General features: G+C 32.0%; 1 protein-coding gene across 1 annotated transcript in view; it reads left to right on the top strand.

Annotated features, from left to right (window-relative positions):
• Positions 1-24,580, top strand: part of LOC129907351 (heterogeneous nuclear ribonucleoprotein U-like protein 2) — a 217,504-nt gene that overhangs the window by 103,487 nt on the left and 89,437 nt on the right. The window lies entirely within an intron of this gene.

The following is a 24,580-nucleotide window of genomic DNA, read 5'->3' as shown; positions in this document are numbered from 1 at the left end:
TAGTTTTTCTGACATTAGTCTGATCGCAAATGACCGCATGTAAACAAAGCAACCATGCAATTATGAAAGCACCCTTGGTATTAGAGAAAAGAAGAGCTCGAAGAAAATGGCAAAGTACTAGATTTCCAGATGATAAAACAACGTTTAACCGTCTAAGCAACAATCTTTAAAAAAAACAAATATGTATATAAAATTCAAAAATGATTCACTCAGTATATTCCTAAAGAATTTAACGACAGATGCTTCAACCCATTTTTCGCTAGGGAAAGCAGTCAGGCGCCTAAAAAGACCGCAGTTACAAAACTCGCCCTTGAAATCTCAAGATGGGAAATGGATCGGTAACCCAAAAGAAAAAGCTAACCTTTTCGCGGAGCATCTTGCGAATGTTTATAAGCCATACCCAACAAACGCAGCTGAAAATAGCTTACAGTTTGTTGATAAGATAGATGAAAGTGAAATACCAATTGTAAGACTAAAAGAAATAAAAAGTATGTGTTTACATCAACTTATCCTATTTTCGTGACCTTTTTTCAATCAAAATAATGATCCTAAGTGGGCTGTAGGTCTGTCTTGGTAATATTATTGACGAAATATTAAAATACCAAGACAGACCTACAGCCCACTTAGGATCATTATTTTGTTTACATCAACTATCAAATAAAAATCACCATGTTACGATCTAATTACTGCTCAGGTTATGAAAGAAATGCCATTGAAAGCCTTCATAAAACTCCAATATATAATAAATGCATGCCTTAAGCAACGGTATGTCCCACACCATTGGAAAATTGCTGAAGTTATTGTCATACCCAAGCGAGGTAAGCCACCTTCAGAAGTGACGTCTTACAGACCAATATCGGTTATACCAATTATGGCAAAAGTTTTTGAAAAACTGCTTCTGAAGAGCAAAATTATAGATAATACAGTAAAATAAGGTGAAAAAAGGGGTTAATCTCGGAATGAATGTTAATAGAAATTTTTTTTGCTCAATATCTTCGTTTTGGCATTCTAAAACATATCTCAAAAGTCTAGAAAAATCTCATGTCCGCTTGTCGCGATTTCAAGGTCAAATCGCGAAATGGAGATTTTCAAAATTAGCAATAATAGACAATGGTATTATTTACACATATGATACATGTCTTCGAGGTATTTTTTAATGCTGATGCCAAAAAATCTAAAATCAAGACAATCTGAAGTCTCTGAAAATAGTTATACCAGTGTTGTGTTAGACATTAATCTATTATGTCTCACACTAACCATAACCCTCCACAATAATTGAATTTAATTCAAGGGCACCAAGAGTAATTCGCTGTGTAAACAAAACAAACGAATACTCAAATTAATTGGGCCAATAATAATTGTAAACACCTGGCCAATGATTCAACTTCAATAATAAGTTGAAGCGACGGCAGGTCGACGATCCGGTGACAAAACATACTGGATCGTCACAATTAAAATAAGCGAAAGAAAACTGCTGATGGGTCATATTGGTTATTAAGTGTTGATGGCTCATATTGCGTCACCAAGAAATTGAGGATGACGCAAAGTAAGGTAAAAAGAAATTAAGTAGGTATAATTTAAAATATAGGTTAATAAATAATAAGCAAAGAATTGCCCAAAATTGCAATGTATGCAATATTAATTTTGTAATTGGGTAATTCTTTGTATTTCAATTTAACAAATAATAAATAAAGTATTAAAGTATTACCCAAGATTGCGATGTAAGCAATCCTAGTTTCGTAATTGGGTAATGCTTTATACTTTACATTGTATACTTTAGTTTTATAGGTATTAGTGAATAATATTAAAAGAAAGTTGTATAAATAGTCTAAAAATAATTAAGAGAGTTCAGAAGTTCAGAAGCTCAGAAGCATAGAAGTCAGAAGCATAGAAGTCAGGAACTTAGGCGATTTCCAGAGGATCACTTTGTAAACTTTAATTCAACCCAAATAAACGTAAGAATATTGTACAAACAAATAATTAATCTTTTATTTTCTTGTTTTCAGAAAGTGGGCCTTTGTTGCCTCTAAATAACTGGCCTCCAGTGTGCCTAATAGCTGGACAATAGGGAAACGATAGGCAAATAACTTTAAAGGGAGAGGAACCCATTTGTCGGGTTCACATCCCCTGCCTTTACGGCAAACCTCTCAATTTTACCTTCGTTACGTATGAAAGATTACGTAACATGAAATGGCGCAGCCGGTAGGATGGTATGGCGTTTGGAGAATAAACAATTGCCTTAGAAACTGAAGCATCCTCCAGCTTCAGCATGCCATCCTACGAACCTACAAAAGAAAAATTTTAACTACAATTTCGTTTCCACTGACATGCTTTTATTTGAAGTCAAGTCACTTCAAACTTTTAATTTACTTCCTGATTTCAATATTTAAAAATAAAATAATAAAATAAAAAAAAAATGAAATTTTATCCTAATAAAATTCAGAATCAAATAAATTCACTATTTTTATAAGCAAACCAACATAAACGATAAAAAATGTCGTTAGGCTTTGAAAAACTTCTCAAGCTATCACACGGCGTTCCTGAATTTTCGGGAGGGAATGACCCAAGGATAGCACAGAAGTTACAAATTTTTTGGACATGCTTACGTCCCATTCAAAATCACATACCTAAAATAGATGAAAAACTATTCATAGAAATACTGACTACTCGGTTACGAGAGGATGCTCTTGACCTTATATCAACTTCAAAGCCCTCTACATTTAAAGAGTTTGAAGAAATCCTAAACAGAGCATATTTACCAATTGAAGATTATAATGATCTGGTAAATAGTTTAATCACCAGTCGCCAAAGTCCATTCGAGACTTTGAATACTTTTGTAAGTAGGCTTCGACATTCGTTAATACAATGTCGAGAGGCAGCAGACATTAAGTATGGTGATCAATCTGATATTGTAAAAAATCAATTAGAAGATTTTGCTAAATCAGCCCTTGCTTCTGGGATCTCAAACAAGCAATTAGGCCAATACTTGTTTACTTTAAGAAATCAATCTTTAGAAGAACTAATAAGAACCGCTTTTAGCATGGAAAAACACGTGCAGAGAATGGAAACAATACCACTCTTACATACATCGTGCAACCACACTCAAGCGGCCGCGCCTACTTGCAATGATCTAAATACTTTATTACAAGCGAAAGAAAATATAATATGTAGCTTCTGCAGCATAAAAGGTCACACAAACAGTGAATGCCTTGAACGACAAAACACTCCAATTTGTCAACTATGCAAAAATTACGGACATGAAGCAGAAACTTGCAGAAAAAGCTTCAACAACAGCAATCAGAGCTACAACACGAGTAATCAACAAAATAACTATCACAATAATCAGAGAACTCAAGATCAAAATAGATCAAACCCTTTTAGAAATATTAATCCAAACTCTCAAAACCGAATAGAAAATAACAATGAAAAACGAGTATTCCATATGGAAACCGTTTGTGATTTTTGTGGAAGAAAAAACCACACAATCAATGAGTGTTCTTTCAGAAATAAGTGGGAGAATACCCAGTCGGGAAACTCCAACTAGTCGACCGAAAGTTTCCCCGTTCGACTTTAAATAGAATTAAGACAAATTTAGGGCAATCCCATTGGAAACACCAAGTTCCAAAGAAATCTGATTCTAAACAGGACTCAGAATTATTAACAATAAATAAAAAGATAAATTTACCTTCAGTAGAAATAGGAATAGGAGTCGGTAGAAACAAAACAACACGGTTATTGGTAGACACCGGCTCAGAGGTTAGTCTCCTTAAAAAAGGAGCATTAGGATATAAAACGTTCATAAACACTAAAAAGAAGTTAACCATTAACACACCTTGTGGTTCTGATCGAACATTAGGAGAATGTATAGGAAAAATTGAAATACCAACACTACCCAAATGTGAATTTCAAGTTATAGAAGATGACCTAGCCATCCCAGGTGATGGAATTCTAGGGTATAATTTTTTGGGAAAATACTGTAATGTAGATGGCCCAAACAAATTATTAACATTTTCACAAATACACGGAAGTATCACGGGAACACACGTTGGTGAAGTATTCAGTATCCCACTGCTAGAATCCGATGTAACTACAGAGAATGGGTTGCCCATTTCGCACAATGGAAGTTGTTTCACGAGAAATCACTCGCACGTGTATAACTCAAACGAAACACAGCAACAAACCCAAACAAGCCACAATCAAAAGGTGAGGGGAAAAGGTTCAAACACACTTAATTTGGAGAAAAAATTACTTGAAGAAAAATGTAGTTTGCGGCGCAACATTGCGACCGGCATAGACAAAGATTCTGAAAGTTTATTGACCAACAATTTAGGTTCCTTGAGCACAACCACTAGTTTGCAATCACCAAAGTCTCAATATATGCCTCGCAAAGTGGAACAAAAAGACGATGGGCAAAAAGTTAGTGCAACTGGAGAAGAAGTAAAACTGCAGAAAGTATCATTGCGACGTGGCTCTGGTAAGCAGAAAAAACTATCTCTCAGAAAAAGGAATATCAGAACTAAAACACCTTCGTGTACCCCAAACAATGGTATTTCTTCAAAAATACAAGAAGAAATTAGAAAAATGATGAATATAAATATTTCTGAAAATAAACATGTAAAAAATAATAAGAAAGGTCATAGAAACCAGAAGAAAATAGGTACTGCACACACAGACCACAATTTAGATAGAAAAATTAATACACTGCAAACAGCGGAAAAAGAAACAATAAATGGTTTTCACCAACAAACAAATAAAATTATAAAACAAGTAGAAGATGAAAATTTAGCTCAATTAATACAACCTCAAAGGTTAGGAAAAACAAAATTACAAGAAATATATAATTTAATAATAATATTATCATATACAATTTTACATACACTTATATTAATAAGCACACCTATCCAGACAAAGGTTATAACATTATTATATATCGTAGTAAATAGACTAATATTAGTAAACACATTTCTTCAGACTAGAATAGGAAAACATAAATTACCGCTAGAATCAATAAAAAATAGTGACATAAATGAAGAAAATATTAAGTTAACTTTGAAAAACGAAATACAAATTCCTCCCAGAACAAAAAAGATAATTGAACTACCAATACAAAATGAAGAAGCAATGATTTGTTTAGGAAAAGAAATAGAAGATGGAGTATTTTTAGGAAATTGTTTAGTAAAACATAAGAAAAATAGTATATTAGTTCCAATAATAAATACTAAACAACATAAAATTAAAATACATAGTATTAATTTAAAATTAGTGCCTTTAAAAAATTATAATATAATAAATCTTGAAAGGAACGTTACAGATACCAATTACGTATCATGTTATTACACAAAAACGTCAACAATTAATGAACAAAAAAGAATAATAGAACTTAAACAGAGTTTAAATAAAGAAAAAACTTTAAATAACGAAGAAAAAAAGGCAATATTAGATCTTTGTGCACAGTACAATGACATATTCCATTTACCAGGAGACAGTTTGACTCACACAAATACTATGACACATGAAATACCAATAAAACAGGATCAGGCCCCAATAAATACAAAAATGTATAGACTACCTGAAAAACAAAGAGGTATTATAAATGAACAACTGGCTGAAATGTTGGAAAACGATATAGTTCAACCAAGCAAAAGCCCTTGGAACTCACCACTTTTAGTAGTACCTAAAAAGGCGGGTCCAGACGGTGAAGCACGATGGAGAGTTGTTGTTGACTTTAGGAAACTTAACGATTGTACAATAGGGGACGCATTCCCACTACCGCGAATAGAGGACATACTCGACCAATTAGGACATGCTAGATATTTCACTACATTGGATCTTGCAAGTGGTTATCACCAAGTACTTGTCCATCCAGAAGATAGAGAGAAAACTGCTTTCAGTACAGCGTATGGACACTACGAATTCAAACGAATGCCATTCGGACTCAAAGGAGCCCCGGCGACTTTCCAACGACTCATGAACTATATACTGACTGGACTACAAGGTTTAGAATGTTTTGTATACCTGGACGACATAGTCGTTTATGGCAAAAATATAGAAGACCACAATACAAAATTGAGATTAATTTTTGACAGGTTGCGGGAACACAATTTAAAACTTAATGTAGAAAAATGTCAATTCCTCCGTCGAGAAGTTGTATATTTGGGACATAAGTGTTCCGCAGAAGGGGCACAGCCCGACCCCAGCAAAACAAGTTGTGTACAAAATTTCCCGGTACCCCGAACCGTCAGACAAACACAATCTTTCCTTGGTTTAGCCAACTACTACAGAAAATTCATTCCAGGTTTTTCAAAAATAGCACGACCACTATCTAACTTAACGCGAAAGGATGTAAAATTCAAATGGACAGACAAATGTCAGGAAGCCTTCCAAAAACTTAAAGACTTATTAGTATCACCCCCTCTCTTAATTTATCCCGACTTTGAAAAAGATTTTATTCTAACTACTGATGCTAGCGATGAAGCCATTGGAGCAATACTCTCACAAGGAGAAGTAGGGAAAGATAAGCCTATTGCATATGCTAGCCGAAGTTTAGACAAGACAGAACGAAAGTATTCAACTATAGAAAAGGAAATGCTTGCTATAGTTTGGGCAACGAAAAATTTTAGATGTTACCTGTTAGGTAGAAAATTCGTTGTGTATACAGACCATCAACCACTGACCGGTATTTTTAGGGTAAGGGATCCCACATCTAGACTTATTAGATTACACCACAAATTATTAGAATATAGTGAATGTACTTTAAAATATAAAGCAGGAAAAACTAACATTAATGCAGACGCACTCAGTAGAATACCAGCAAATACGTCTGACAATAAAGACACAATGGACGAGAAAACTTGTTTGGCAGTCACAAGAGCTCAGAAAGCTTTACAAAAGACAGATGCAGAAGATAAAAACAAGGACGGAACTGACTTCGATACTAACATAGACGACGATGCCAATTCTCAAAATGAGAAACAAATTATTCAATCAATCGAACCTAACAAAAATAAAGATATCAAAAATACCAGAGAAAAAATAGACAATCACGAAGAAAAAATGACAATACTTAGAGATTATCACGATTCCCCATTTGGCGGACATCAAGGCGTTATTAATACATATAATAGAATCCGAAAAAAGTACGTTTGGCCAAATATGTTCAAAGACATTTCAAGATACATTAAACGATGTCCAAAATGCCAGAAAATGAAAGTGAGCCCAGTGGCAAAAATGCCAATGGTAATAACTGATACTTGTCAAGTACCATTCGATAAGGTTTATTTAGACATAGTAGGACCCCTACAAGATTCATATTTAGGAAATAAGTATATATTAACTTTTCAAGACAATCTAACTAAATTCGTAGATTTTTATGCATTACCAAACCAAGAGGCAGAAACAATTGCCCATATTTTTTATGAACAAATTATAACTAGGTATAGAATACCAAAGAAATTGGTAACAGATCAGGGAACCAATTTTTTAAGTAAATTATTTAAACAAGTATGTAAGCTTTTAAAAATAGAAAAATTACAAACAACAGCTTACCACCCTCAATCAAACGGTGCACTTGAAAGAGCTCATAGACCTCTTGTAGAATATTTAAGAACAATTTGTGATGAAAATCCAAGATCTTGGGACCAGTACCTAAGAACAGCAGCTTTTGTGTATAATAATAGTGTTCACGAAGGAACGAAATTTACTCCTATGGACTGTCTTTTTGGTTTTACCGCTGATATACCATCTAATCTAAAGCGAGACCCAGAACCAGTTTATGACAATGAAAATTATTACTTCATTTTAAGACATAAACTCCAAAAAACATACGCAATTGCACGAAGAAACCTGATCAATAGTAAAAAGAACTCAAAAATTTATTATGACCAGGGTATAAAAGTTAAAACATACCATATTGGAGACAAGGTATTAATAAAAAATGAAAACAGACAACACAAACTGTCTGAAATATGGAAAGGTCCATACACAATAGTAGAAATACCCAGCCCTACAAATAGTGTAATTCTTATTAAAAAGAAACGAGTAAATATACACAATAATCGTCTTAAACATTACTATGATTCCGAAGACGAAAAACTTAATTAAAAAAAAAAAAAAAAAAAAAACAATATAAAATAAAATAAAATTAAAATATTAAAAGTTTAAAAAAAAAAAAATATATATCAAAAGAAAAAATAATAATAAAAAAAAAAAAAAAAAAAAAAGATAATACATAGTTTAAAAAAAATAATACAAAATATATATATATAAAAGATGGGAGAAAGATAGCCCCAAAAACAGAATTAAAAAAAAAAAAAAATAAATAATAAAAAGAAAAAAAGATGGGAGAGAAAGAGCCCCAAACACATTTACAATATAAAAAAAAAATTTTAAATAAATAAATAAAAAGATGGGAGATAAAGAGCCCCAAACACAATTACAATAAAAAAAAAAAAAATAATAATAAATAAATAAATAAAAGATGGGAGCTCTCTATCCCCAAATTCACACTAACACACATACACAAAAAACACCAACACTACACACACATATACTAAAACAAAACAAAAACAAACAATAAAATAGGTACCCCACACAGGACTAACCCACGGGACTATAACTGATGCAAGATAGGACCAACGGATTTTAACTGATGCAAGATAACGCTAACCTAAAGGACTATAAACAAATACGATACTTGGATTAAATTAAGATATACATATATAACAAAAAAAAAAAAAAAAAAAATTTCACCTACATACAAATTCAAAAATTTTAATTTTATAAAAATGAAAAATTTTATTAAATAATATTTCAAAGATAATTTTATAAAAATGAAATATTTATGAATTCCTCATATGTTAACTTTAAGTAAATAATACTTCAAAGACAATGTTATAAGTCAAAATTCATTTACATTAAAATATTCAAAAATTTAAATTCATTTACATTAAAAAATTCAAAAATTTTAATTTTATAAAAATGAAAAATTTTATTAAATAATATTTCAAAGATAATTTTATAAATATAAAATATTTATGAATTCCTCATATGTTAACAAACTAACTTTAAATAATACTTCAAAGACAATGTTATAAGTCAAAATCCATTTACATTAAAAAATTAAAAAATTTTAATTTTATAAAAATGAAAAATTTTTATTAAATAATATTTCAAAGATAATTTTATAAAAATGAAATATTTATGAATTCCTCATATGTTAACTTTAAGTAAATAATACTTCAAAGTCAAAATCCATTTACATTAAAAAAATTTTTAAACAATCTTATTTTACCAAATTCCTAAAAACCTGTAAAATTGAAATACCTGCTTAATTTACTTTACCTACTGTTTGATCACAAAAATATCCGCTCAATTACCAAAGCAAGCAACCCACTCAGCAATTTTTGTCTCTTCTAAACAAAAAATGCAATTGTTTTAAAGGGGGGAGGTGTTGTGTTAGACATTAATCTATTATGTCTCACACTAACCATAACCCTCCACAATAATTGAATTTAATTCAAGGGCACCAAGAGTAATTCGCTGTGTAAACAAAACAAACGAATACTCAAATTAATTGGGCCAATAATAATTGTAAACACCTGGCCAATGATTCAACTTCAATAATAAGTTGAAGCGACGGCAGGTCGACGATCCGGTGACAAAACATACTGGATCGTCACAATTAAAATAAGCGAAAGAAAACTGCTGATGGGTCATATTGGTTATTAAGTGTTGATGGCTCATATTGCGTCACCAAGAAATTGAGGATGACGCAAAGTAAGGTAAAAAGAAATTAAGTAGGTATAATTTAAAATATAGGTTAATAAATAATAAGCAAAGAATTGCCCAAAATTGCAATGTATGCAATATTAATTTTGTAATTGGGTAATTCTTTGTATTTCAATTTAACAAATAATAAATAAAGTATTAAAGTATTACCCAAGATTGCGATGTAAGCAATCCTAGTTTCGTAATTGGGTAATGCTTTATACTTTACATTGTATACTTTAGTTTTATAGGTATTAGTGAATAATATTAAAAGAAAGTTGTATAAATAGTCTAAAAATAATTAAGAGAGTTCAGAAGTTCAGAAGCTCAGAAGCATAGAAGTCAGAAGCATAGAAGTCAGGAACTTAGGCGATTTCCAGAGGATCACTTTGTAAACTTTAATTCAACCCAAATAAACGTAAGAATATTGTACAAACAAATAATTAATCTTTTATTTTCTTGTTTTCAGAAAGTGGGCCTTTGTTGCCTCTAAATAACTGGCCTCCAGTGTGCCTAATAGCTGGACAATAGGGAAACGATAGGGAAACGATAGGCAAATAACTTTAAAGGGAGAGGAACCCATTTGTCGGGTTCACATCCCCTGCCTTTACGGCAAACCGTTCTCAGTAATATTCGTTACGTATGAAAGATTACGTAACACCAGTTTTTCATCTGTCAACCCATATTATTATAACAGTTGCAAACTTACTCCGAAAAACCCTTAAAAGTTATGGTAGAGGAACCAAATTTTGCATGAAGGTTTTCATATCTATTATTATTAGGAATCAAAAAAATGCAATGAAAAAAACATTCATATCTATGAAAAATTGGTATTTTTTGAAAAAAGGGGAAATTTTGGGATATGCACTAAAAAACATCCTGTCACAATCTTGGAATAAGTGCTAATAGGCTAATTTTTTTGTTTCTATCTTTGTTTGGATATTCTATAACTTATATGTAAAAAATCTCATGTCCGCAAGTCCTAATTTTTTAGGTTAAACTAAGTTAGGTGCAGACTTAAAAAATTTAGCAAGAAAAGTTTAAATTTGTATATGTATATCAACATAAGCGACATGATTGAAAGGTATTTTTTAAAACTTATTCCAAAAAAAACTCACAATAAGTCAACCTGACCATCCCTGAAAAGTAATGCACCTTATTCATGTTGATCTGACACAAATATCTGAAGTGTTGTTTTTCAATTTTTTAAAATCGGCACCTTATCTTCAAACCAGGAAAATTAGGACTTGCGGACATGAGATTTTTTTAGATTTTTGACATAAGTTATAGAATATCCAAACAAAGATAGAAACAAAAAAATTAGCCTATTAGCACTAATTCCAAGATTGTACCAGGATGTTTTTTAGTGCATATCCCAAAATGTCCCCTTTTTTCAAAAAATACCAATTTTTCATAGATATGAATGTTTTTTTCATTGCATTTTTTTGATTCCTAATAATAATAGATATGAAAACCTTCATGCAAAATTTGGTTCCTCTACCATAACTTTTAAGGGTTTTTCGGTAGTAAGTTTGCAACTGTTATAATAATATGGGTTCACAGATGAAAAACTGGTATAACTTTTTTCAGAGACGTCAGATTGTCTTGATTTTAGATTTTTTGGCATCAATCAGCATTAAAAAATACCTCGAAGACATGTATCATATGTGTAAAAAAAATTTCTATTAACATTCATTCCGAGGTGAAACCCTTATTTGACTGGATTAAGAAGAAAGAAGGTTAATCCCAAATCATAAGTTTGGCTTTAGAAATAAACATTCCACGATAGACCAAGTTCATAGAATAACAGATGTAATAGAAAAGGCCTTAGAAGAAAAACAAGTATGTTCAGCTATTTTCTTAGATGTTGCTCAAGCTTTTGACAAGGTTTGGCATGAGGGACTTGAGTTCAAACTGCAAAGGGATCTTCCCAGACAGCACTATGAAATATTAATATCGTACATCTCAGACCGATTGTTTAGAGTAAGGTACGATCAAGAATATTCGGAATTGAAGAAAATAGAAGCCGGTGTACAACAAAGAAATGTCCTAGGTCCTACCCTGTATTTACTATACACAAGGGATATCCCAGTTGGTAATCACACCATAATGGCTTTTTTTGCAGATAATACCGCAATTTTGGTAAATGTGTCTCTAAGGCAGCAGTAAAACTACAAAATGCCGTCGACACAGTCAGAAATTGGACCGAAAAATGGCGTATCAAACTCAATGAAACAAAATCTTCACATATGTATAAACTTTACAAATAAAAAGATAAACAATATTCCAATATTCATTAATAATCAAGCTGTACCTTACGCTAATACGGCCAAATACCTTGGAATGACTTTGGATGCAAAGCTAAAGTGGAAAGAGCACATCAAAAAGAAAAGAGAAGAACTAAACTTGAAATATAGAAAAATGAGTAACGACTCTGATTTATCAACCCAAAACAAAATAATGCTGTATAATCAAGTACTAAAGCCTGTTTGGATCTATGGTATCCAATTATGGGGCTGTACAAAGAAAACAAATACCGAAATCATTCAAAAATTCCAAAGCCCTTCGTGGAATAGGTTATGCACCTTGGTACATAAGAAATAGCGATCTACATCGTGACTTACAAATAGAAACGATTACAGAAGTTGTTAAAAAATACGCTGTATCGCATAATCAGAGACTGCAAAGTCAATGGCGGATCCAGGATTTTTTTTCTGGGGGGCACAAGGGACGGATTGGCAAAAAAATCAGCAATAACAGTTAGAAATAAAGTGAAGTATCATGCGACTGACTGACAAGCAGCAAATTTTAACGACCCACAGTGCGGTATTTTGGTCTAAAACATGGCCAAAAATATTTGGGCACTTTTTCCACATCAATAGGTTAGGTTAGGTTAAATGGGCTGACAGTTGATGTTGTTACCGTCACACTTAGATCAATAATGATCCCTTGTGATACCCTGAAGTATTTAAAACCTCATTAAAAAAGTGTAATCCTATGAATCCTATGGTTTGTTGAGCCACTTGGTAAACTTGACGAAGTTCAGTAGGCTATTGCCTGACAGTTTTGATAGTTCTTCTAATTCATTAAAGAAGTAGTTCCCTAAAAATGTTTTTCTAGTGCGGCAGAATGCTGGACAGTGACAGGAAGTGAGTAGTATCTTCCTGTTCGTCCTCATTGCCGCAGCCTCTACATAGATCATCTGTTCTAAGCCCTATTTTCTTTTTATGGTAGCCCAGTAGGTTATGTCCCGTTAAGACACCTATAAGGGATCTTAAGGAAGGTTTACTGAGTAGTAAGATCTTATTATATTTTCTCTCGTTGTAATTCGGCCAAAATTTCCAGGTGTGACCGCAGGTTTCTAGGAGGTTCCATCTTTCATTAGTTTTTTGAAAAATATTGTTGACGATATTTCGTTTCATTTAACATTGTGGGATTCTGATGTTATTGTCTATGAGAGAGGGATCAAGTATTGAGCCTTCCCTTGCAAGCTCATCCGCTTTTTCGTTGCCGAACACATCACTGTGGCCGGGAACCCAGCAGAGTCTTACATTATGCTGCATACCAAGAACCCTAAGCTCTTCACGACAGCAAGAAACAAGCTTTGACTTGATGGCAGAAATCACTTTTATCGCGCTTGGCTATCAATGAAAAAGGTGATGTCAGCAGGTTATATCGCCATCATGGATATTTGTGTAGCAGCATTTTTCACTGCCAATATCTCGGCTTGGAAGACACTGTTGTAATCGGGGAGTCTGAAAGAACTGGCAAGGTTGAGGTTTCCTGAGTAGAAACCTGCACCAACCCCAGTGTTCATTTTGAGCCATCAGTGAAGATGGCGATAGTCGACTCATTTGAGAAAGGTACATTGTTTTCCCAATCTTGTCTGTTGGGGAAACTGACAATAAAAGACTTGTTGAAGTCTAAGTAAGGGGTCATGTAATCTGTTCTTACGTTGTTGCCAAGGTAGTTATAAAGGATCGTAGTATGACGGCTTTGACTAGTACTCCAAATGTTGGCTTGATTGAGGCGTAGGGCACTATTTGCTGCTAATTCTTGTACAAATAGATCTAAGGGAGTGAGATTAAGGATTGCCTCCAAACCTGCGGTTGGAGTGGACCTCATCACCCCCGTAGTACTAATGCATGCTGTTGTTTGTACCTTGCTTAGGGTCTTCAAGTTCGTGGATTTCTCCAGAGTCAGAATGGGTCTGAAAATGGCGGTATACATCCACATGATTATTTTAGTTTCTGCCAAGAATTCTATTATATGAGTAAAGTGCAAACGTGGCTTTCTTATATCTTTCTGGAATGTTTGGACCCCAGTTAAGTTTCTTATCCAAGATCACTCCGAGATATTTCGCTTTATCCGAAATCTTAACTGGGGTGCCATCAATTTTTGGCACTACAAAAGGAGGAATTTTCCTTCTGTTTGTGAAAAGTACCAGTTCTGTTTGAAGGGGGTTTACTTTAAGACCGCATCTCCTGGTCCAGTTACTGGCCTTGGATAATGCGCTTTCTAATTGTTCGCTTACAGTGGTTAGGTATTTACCTGTCGCTAATTCACTATTGATTTGTCTGTTTTTCAACATGCACACGATCCATTTTATGACCGTGTCTTCTATTTTAAGGTCAGTGAGTGCTTTTTCTATTGCACTATTATGAACATAATTGAATGCTCCTTCTATGTCTAGAAATGCTGCGAGGGTGTTTTCCTTAACCGCCAGTGACTTTTCTATTGTTCTGACTGCACACTGTAAAGCTGTCTCTACACTTCTACCTTTTGTGCAAGCATGCTGAAAGGGTGATATAGTATAGAGCTGTAGCAAATCGTATGTATTGCTTACTAAAATGCGGGTATTCACTTCAGTGACGAGTAACGAAACGTTACTTTCCAAACAGTATCGTTACTCGTATGTTTCGTTACTAGGTCCTGAAGTAAAGAAACATACGAAACATTCTAGATACGAAACATACGAGTAACAGCGCGATTCCAATTTCAATACTAAATCCGATGTATGAGATACGACGCTAAGTGTTACACACAATTTGTCGCATCTCGTATCGGTATTGTTACCGCAGTCATATAATGCTAACTCCAGATATATATATCTGGAGTTCACTTTTGTCTCGATAAAAAGAATAGTACCAAGGATCAATAATCGTTGTGTTATCGATAATTTATACAGAAATATTAAAAGAGACGTGGCCAAAATATGCCCACGCCGGCGCGCCGCAACCAATGTGCTTATGGCCTTAGTGTTAATTGTCTTGAAATGTAGCTTAATAATGTACAAGATTGTTTTGGTTTTTCAAAAATTTGTTTATTTTCACTGCAAAATTTTCAACACAAAAAACAGAAGAGAAAACGAGGTTTGAAAATCACTCTCAATAGAAAAAAATAAATGAAAAATTGTTCGACATGATTGTATTGAACTGTTAATATTCCGAGATCTTCACGATGTACTTTTCAAAAAAAGGTCTCTAAGAATTGCGATAAGATTACTGAACGAATATAAACATAAAATTACCATAGTTTTATCGAAAAATTAGGAAAAAATTCAATAAAGTTTCCACGTTTGATTAAAAAAAATCCAAAAAAATTCAATTGTAGCTACCTACAAACTCTTATTACATGAGAACAACGCAATTAATTTTAATGTTTATGTTCTTCAAATGTAGCTTAGATTATACAAATGCTTTTTGTTTTGTTTTTAATTTTTTTACCCCCCTATACCAACGTACGAAACATACTTAAAATACCAAACATACGAAACGTATCAAATACATGAAATATACGAAATGTACGAAACATACGAAGCATGCAAAAGTAACGAAGGTAACAAAACATACGAAAGTAACGAGTAACGATGTTATTGATGCCGGTACTAGTATCAAAAGTAACATATACATGCGGGTAGGTACTCATTTTGTCGTTACTTTTACAGCCCTAATATGGTAGTATAAGTAACTGCGGATGTGTATATCGATTAACCTTTCAAGTGTGTAAAAGAAGTTAGACTGATAGGTCTGAAATGTTTGGGTTCTGTGTAACTGGATTTACCAGCTTTTGGTATAAAGACAACTTTGACTTCACTCCATGTTTTAGGGACATATCCCAACTGTAGGCTATTTTGGAATATAATGATCAGGTATGGAATAATGAATTCACTATTTTTTGCCTCATCAAGGGAAAGACGCCGCCGTCTAGACCTGGAGATTTATAAGGAGAGAAGGAGCTGATGGCCCACATCAATTTTTCTTTCGTAATAATTTCTCTAGGATTTTCACAAAATGAGTGCAAAGAGTTTGTAGAATCATTTTCCAATCCAGAGTTACAACCTGGGAAGTGAGCTTGCACCTGGAGTTTTAAGCTGTCTTGACAAGATTCTGTCCATTGATTACACTGGTCAACAAAATTTAACTTTTTTTTTGCCACAAGAACCAAAATATACTTTTCTAGTAGTTTTTAGGGTGCTGAATCCGAATCTGAAGTCAGAAAAATTTGATTGGCCTTTTTTTTTTTGAAATATTACCGTTAGAAAATGTCAAAAAACGTAATTTTGGCTGTTTTCGAGGATCTGTTTTTATGTGGGGTAATTCATTATAAACTAATTTGTAACGGTTATTATAAGAACATATATTCTTCTTTCAAAAACTTTTTAAATTACCTATATCTCTTTTATTGCTCGAGATATCTTAAGTTCATTTAACCCTTTCGGACACAGCGTTACTCTCGTGTAACATATTTTTAAAAATTCGTAAAAAATATTACATTAAATATTTTTTTTAGGTTTCGATGGCTCAATTGAAAGATAATGATGCCTAGTTACTGGATTATTAATGGATTATTAAAAAACTTAGTCAAATATCATACCTTTAATTTATTTTTTATCGAAAAAGGAACTGAATTTCACATTTTTTCTTTTTTTTTTGCAAAAAAAAATTTTTTTTATATATGGTCATAATTTTGAAAAAAAGATATAAAAAAAGGTAATCCAGAAAGTGTTTTGCTTTTTGGCTAAGAAGAAGTAGCATACATATATTATTGTTCCATAAAAAATTATTTTCTCAGTTGTCCGACTTTTTTGGTGGTCATAGGCAGTGCATGTTATTTACATGCAACATGAGAGTAACACATTAGTTTTGCTATTTATTATTTTGGAAAATAACTTTTTGCTGTTCATATTTCTTAGTTGTGATGTTTTTGATACGATAATACTGAAAAAACATTTTTTAATATTGATTTTCATAGCTTGGGTTCGAAAGGGTTAATAAGTCAAAGAGAAACTAAACTTAATCTAAAGTTTAAGTCACTGGTCACAGAATTTTTGCCACAAGAACCAAAATATACTTTTCTGAAGGGTTTCGAGTTGCTGAACTCTAATCCGCAATCGGAAAAAATCTATTAGCCTCCTTTCTTGAAATATAACCGTTATAAAAAAACACCCTTTTTTTTTGCATTTTATAACGGTAATATTTTAAGAACGAAGGCTAATAGAATTTTTCTGATTGTGGATTCGAGTTCAGCAACCCAAAAACCTTCAGAAAAGTATATTTTGATTCTTGTGGCAAAAAAAGTGTAATTTGGTTGGCCAGTGTTGTTTCTGATTCAAAGACCGCTACTTAAATTTTAAATATCTCGGAAATAAAAGTGATATCAGAAAGATTTAAACATTTTTTGAAAGAATAAAACTAGCTCTTATAGGTACCGTTACAAATTTTATCACAATTAATTACTCCACATAAAAACATAACCTCGAAAACAGCCAAAATTACGTTTTTTGACATTTTCTAACGGTAATATTTCAAAAACGAAGGCCAATCAAATTTTTCTGACTTCAGATTCGGATCCAGCACCCTAAAAACTACTAGAAAAGTATATTTTGGTTCTTGTGGCAAAAACCTTGTTGACCAGTGTTATCAGGCCCTTTTAGGGAGCCTATAGGAGTAATCGTTTTGGAGAGGATTTTCCGTAGTCTTGCCGAATGATTTCTACATTCGATAGTACTGGAAAAGTTTCTCCAAGAGCATCGTTTGGCTCGTTGAGTTCCTGACTTAAATTTTCTTTGACTGGTTTTATAGTGTTGAAATACTTGATTAGATTATACTTGCGACCAAAATTTATAAGTAACTAAGTTTTGATTTTGTTGTTTGAAAGAAAATAATTTTCAATAAAATATTTATTCTGTTGTTTGCTCTATTGGAATCAAGATGTTTTTATTTATTTAACTCTGCTAAAAGGTTATGGGCCCAGGCCAATAACAAAATAAGGAATTATATAATTTAAAGAAAAAATATATTGCTTAAAAAGAAAAAAAAATGTCTTTGCAACAGAATTTATTTCTAAAGGGCTTATTGTGCCTAGCAGCATCAGGGATATAAAATTCTATAAGCCTATGGTCGGAAAAAGAGATTTCATCTAAGACCTTCCATTTTTCTAATAGGCAAGTATCTGAATTATTCGTCAAGGTGATATCAAGAACCTCTACACGTGTTTTTGTAACAAAGGTGGGGGTGTTACCTCTATTAGCTACCACCAAATTGTTCTCGATAATATATTCAAAGAGGGACTCGCCCCTAGTATTTATGTCAGTGCTTCCCCATTGCACATGGTGTGAATTAGAATCACAATCTAAAATAATATCAAATTTGTTCTTACTTGCAAAAGATACCAACTTTTTAGTCATATCTGCTGGTGGTCCTTCTGTACTGTCATACGGCATGTAAGTGGACGAGAGGATGAGCATTGGGAGCCCATCGCGCTCCAATTTTACCGTAGTCTGGTCAATGTTACTGTAAGTAGTTAGAAGAAAAAGATTAAACTGTTTCTTAGCTACTATGCATGTTCTAGGGTTACTATTTTGGCTGTGAAGATTTGACTTGTACAGCAGTAGTTCTTTAGAGTGTAGACTAGAGTGGTCCAATTTTTTGGTTTTTACATTTCCGTTGTTCCCCACTCAAAAATTGGTTGCATATGTGTTTTGTATTACACACGTGAAATTTCAGCTTTTTAGGTGAAGTGTAAGTGGGCGCTCAACAGGCTCAAAGTTTTTGCTCAGATGCTGGTATAGCTGGGTCCTCATGGCTAGTAATTAACTCTTGTTTTGATTTATCAAGTGAATTAAGTTATGATGTGGTAAAGTTTTTCATAAAAAACCAATAGTTAAGTGATATTTTCACAGATAATAATTTTTGTTCATTTAAATTCGTCTGTAAGTATTTTTTGCTTAAAGTTATCAAAACAGAATTAATCAATGAAATACGAGCTAGTGACTCAAAACCAAAGAAACGTGAAAATCATTTACTTGGTTGTCGGGAACATGCGTGCTTATCATGTTTAATCCAAATTGCAACCTCAAGCCAAGTCCTAATACGATATAATCAGATATTAAGGGTAAGGTAAGGGTAACAAAGTCTAATATTCCAAAGCTGATGAGCGCCCTCTTCCTTTTAGTTTTGAAGGCTAAAACTTTCAGCATATGTTGGTATTGATGTCTGTAGCAAAATAATGGGTGGGGAACTAATGAATTATATGGTTTATTTTTTGTCAGCAGAACTTTTTTTGATTTTTTTGTCAGCAGAACTTCAAAGCTAAATAACTTCAAAGCTAAATAACTAAATCAGTGACATATCCACCAATTAATATTAGCAATAAAATTAAAAAAAACGGGCTCTATCAAGCATACAAAACCATAGAGCACACTTTAAATAATTGTTGTAACTAGGTCTCCAGTAGAAATAAACAACAAACTACAAAAAACATTTTTAATTCTTATCCATTTTTTATTTAAGCAAAAAAACACATTTTTAAAAGATTTTACCTGGTGCAGGTTTTCCTAAATATCATAAAATCTATAAGTTTTCTGGCCAACTTTTGAACAACATTTTTGCTCATTATTGTTTTCTTCATAAGAATAAATTTATAAAACACTATGTTTATAACACATTTATCGAAGAAAATCGGCCCCAAAGTCAAAAATTATCATGGGTAAGAAAAAAATAATACCTTTAAAAATTAATACCTATCTGAACATTTAAAAAAGATATTAACATTTTTTAAATTCAGTTGCATACATTCTTCTAAAAATTAAAACACAAAGGAAGTTTCTATCATAAGTATTAATTTCAATTTTCTCAACACCTAGAAGGCATAGAAACTTATACTTTTCACTATTCGATAAGGAATCAGTTGAGGTAGTTTTCGGCGTGAGTCAATTTTTTTTTATTAAAATTCACAGTCTGGACAAAAATAGTAATTAGTGAGTTTTTTTTTTAATTTTTTGTTGCCTATTTTTAGCCGATGCCGTTGTTTCTTAATTTTTTAATAATTTTTTTTTTAATATTTTTTTTTTTTAATAATTTTTTTTTTAATAATTTTTTTTTAATAATTTTTTTTAGAAAATTTCCCCTCCCTCCACAAGGGGGGGGGAGATAGACCCCCTCCCATAGTAAAAATGATTGTATTGAACTCCTCTACAAAAAACCGTTATCAAATCCTGGCCCCCCAAGTTATCGTACTACGTGCAACATTTTTGTTCGGTGCCTAAACGTTGAAACCAACCCAACTCAACCAACCCCACAACTGGACATCCGGGTCTGAACACCCCGAGGACAACCTAGTCAGTAGACTTTAAATTAAGTTTATCCATGTATAATATTTATTTATATTTTATAACTTAGTCATTGTATAAGGTTAGGCCCCCTCTGTGCCAACAAAATTTTGTATCTATCAATGTATCTTAGACATAAGTTAATTTTAAGTCTATTGTAAATAACAAGTTCAATAAAAACAAAATTGAAATTGAAAATTGCTTAAACGTTGAATTTCTGTATCTGGGTTGAAATCGTAAAATTTTTTTTTCCAAGCCAGTTTTGAACTGATTTCATAAAAAAATACCTCGTTCATTTTAAAATAAATATTATTTAAGAATATATTTTTAAAACAGAATGTTGTTTTGAAAACATATACTTTCAATTGATGTCGAAGTCGGGCAAATGACGAAAAAAATGAAATTTTTGAAATTTGACAGCTTATACATTCTGGGTGGTTTAATTGAATCACATGTTTTATACATTTTTTAAAAGGTATAATTATCTTCTATCAGAAACTATAAGAAAATCAAAAATGGGTAAAAATTTGACGAAGCTATAATTTTTTCAATGGTTGAAGGTCCAAAAAACCGTTTTTTGACCCTAACTCCAGATTTTGGGGGTGTATGGGACTTTTTAAATACCGTTTCGTAATCAGTGCGACTAGCTCTACAAAACGTGATAGGTCTCTGCTCGCGTATATTTAGAGTGTTACACAGTGTTATAGATCATGTCATGAGAAATAAGTCCTCCAAATTTGAGCTGAATACGAATAATAGTTTTATTTTTGTACAAGGTCAACCGAATCTAAAAGGGTTATTTTCTACAAACTACTCATATTTTTCAAAAATCATTTGAAAAAAATGGTACGTGCTAGAATTTTTCTGAAACCAGATTCAGAATCAGGAAAGTCAAAAAGGAGAAAAAAAGATACATTTTGTAGACCAGTGTAATTAAAAGACATTTACATGACTCTCTGATGATGTGCGCACAAAATCCAGGTCCTGTTGGGCTTGATTTAAATTCGTTAACTTTAAAATTCTCACAACAAACACAACAATTAAGATTAGTAAGATAAAATATTCAAATTTAAGTGACAAAATTTGTAAAACAGACAATTAGATAAAAATTAGTTATTAGACAAAAGTTGAAAAATTGGAAATTTTAACTTTCGTTCGATCCTCGGGTTTTTTTGACCCATTTTTGGAAAGAAATAAGTTTTTCTTGAAAACCTAATTCGTTAAGATTTAATGTTTTATGACTTTTCGTAAAGTTTAAAGTTTAAAATACTTGTAATTTTCATGAAAAATATCTAAACTATTAAATTATAAACCAAAGCAGTAATAATTATTCAAATATTTAACATTTATTCTGAAAAAGTATTGATGGGTCAAATTTGGCCCGCAACCCTCTTACGTTAGTTTTTCTGAGGACCTTATTAGTCTATTTAATAGACCCGAGCTCCAGAGCAAAAATAGAACAAATTCGTTCAAGAGTTTTTATTGCTGATTATGATTCCTTGGCATACAAGAATACTCCAGCCAAAAGTGCTACTAAATCCGTTGGTGCATTTCTGAGAAAACGGCATAAAACTCCATAAAATCGTATTAATTGGTAACTTTTAGACTTTTAAAGTAAACATACTTCGAGAGATTGATTTAATATAAACTAAATATGACAAACAAAAAAATTTATTTGCATCCTTATGGCCTTTTGTGCAATTTTGTGTATGTGCATTTTTATAAATACGGGTGGAATGGATGGACGGAGAGCCATTAGCTTTGGTCTATTGCATAGAAGAACATTTAATACCAACTCTTTTACTGTTTTCAATGGCCTGAAAAACAATTCTTGTAAAATCCGCGATCAACGAAAAGTTTCTCTTGAAAAACGAAAAAAATACTCTAATGAGTTTGAAACAAAATAGCTCAGGCAAATTAGTAAATCAAATTGCACTTTTCGCGGGACAAATTTTTTTCATGGAACGTGTTTAGGTGAATGTCCTTATCGTAAAAATGAATTTTTTGGGATGATAAGATATTGGGAACAGCCGCCATCTTGGAAAAGAGGTCGGTGCCGTTTTTATTTTATAACTCCATTTTTACTCATTTAAACCAAAAATGTCCGAGTATAGACTTATTATCATTTAAATTATCTAAAAAATGATATACAAATGAATTCCGTGAGTTAGTTAAATTCAATTTTATAGTCGGTCAAAGTCCGGGTTCTTCTCGCAGAATAACACAATATGACATTTTTTCAAATATCTGAAGAACTTTTGATTTGTTTGGGATTTTCTTAAAGAATGAATTATAGCACTTTTAATTATCTATAAAATATTATCAATATTATCAAAGGATTTTACCTCTACTTTATTTCATTAGTACAAAGTTTGGACGTCCCGCCTACATACACAAAATGCCCCTTGATTTAGTAAAAAAAAAATAAAATTATCAATTTTTTAACTATTATTTCTTTGATTTTAGGTTAGAATTTTAGTCAAAAATAATTTTTAAAATTTTTTAACCATCTTAACTTGACAGAAAATTTAATTTGCTATAATAAGTGTCTTTGAACCATTTCAAAGTCAGGCTTGGTTTTCGAGTTAAATCAAAAAAACTGAAAACCGACCAGTGTTGCCGTTTTCTCAGAAATGCACCAACGGATTTAGTAGCACTTTTGGCTGGAGTATTCTTGTATGCCAAGGAATCATAATCAGCATTAAAAACTCTTGAACGAATTTGTTCCATCCAAAAGGGTCTATTCAATAGACTATATGAAGGTTAACTTAAAATAGGAATTTCAATTTTAGATTTTTAGGAAACTTAAAGAAAGAATTTCAAATATAGAAATTATGTATCGAAAATTATGCGTATCTTACTTTTATTTTGTTTAAACACGGCTTACAGAGAAGATTTTCTTCTAGAAAATTCTATTTATTTTTCATTTAAAATTGTATTACTTTTATTTTTTTTTTTTTAATGACCTTCCCACGTTTGAAAAATGAAAATTTTCCATATCGAATTTATTATTTTTTTATTTTCTATGGTTTTTTGTTTTATCAAGTACCGTAGCAACAAGTGTTTTTTATGCTGTGTTTAATGTTTATGTTCACAACAGTACTTTTAAAATACACGCTCTTGACAAATAAAAGGTTAAATACCTTATTTAGTGCATATTACACAAACCAGGAACCAGGAAAAATGACTTAACTGTGTCACACCGTGGTGCGTTCTTTTATTCGACAATGTTAACTATTGTTAACAATAGTTAACTTTCATCGTTCCTAAATGAGAAAAAAGTTACAAAATGTAACATCGTGACGTCACAACATCGTTCCTAAATCCAATGTTGAAGTGTCATATAGTTACATCTTGTTACTTTTTCCAACTTTTTCTGGGCTTGAGTTTCAATGTTAATCTGTCAAACACAAATAAATGGGGAAGAGAGGGGATGATGTGAGAAGAGAATTTTTTGTTTGTTTCCATATTTGAAATTATTTAATGCATATTTTTCTTTCAATTTGCTAAGAATTCAATTTGAAACAATTATTTCAGTGCCAAATTAATTATTTCTTGTTTATTTATTCATAAAATTGATCTCAAAAAATTTGTTTTGACAGATCAACAAAATGTAACATTAGTCGTTCCTAAATAAAAGTTGAAATTTTCTAACAAAATCTAACGAAAACAACAACAACGATTTTTTTGACACAAAAACTAAAGTTAACATTGTTTAATAAAAGAACAGACCACCGTTACATTGGAAATACCCATAAGAAGTATTTTGCTACCACCTTCTTTAAATTAAAAAAAAAAATCCTAAAAAACTAACTTTTTGTAGTCAGGCCAAATACTTAAATAACTTAATTAATCTGACATGTTAAAAATAATTTCGGATTATTCCGCGTTATTAATAATTTCAGAGTGCAATTTTGTAATCACCCCGAATGTTTCGCAACAAATTGCACTCTGAAATTACACTGTGTTACAAAATAATCATGTTAATTACTTTGGAAGTGACCTAGCAGAGGTTATAGTTATTACTGAGTACATCATATTTCGGCACTTGAAATTTTTCATAGACGCTCAAAATTTCAAGTTATCGTCAAAAAAGTGATTTTCAATGTTTTCAAGTTTTAAAGATTTTGTACTCAGTCATTTTTCGGTCAATTTCAGAATTCTTTAAATTTCTTAACAGAGAATTACTTGTTCTTTTTTGAA

Source organism: Episyrphus balteatus, chromosome 1 (assembly GCF_945859705.1).
Source record: "Episyrphus balteatus chromosome 1, idEpiBalt1.1, whole genome shotgun sequence".
Taxonomy (NCBI): domain Eukaryota; kingdom Metazoa; phylum Arthropoda; class Insecta; order Diptera; family Syrphidae; genus Episyrphus; species Episyrphus balteatus.
The sequence above is the reverse complement of the archived record's forward strand: the minus strand, read 5'-3'. Positions and strand labels throughout refer to the sequence as shown.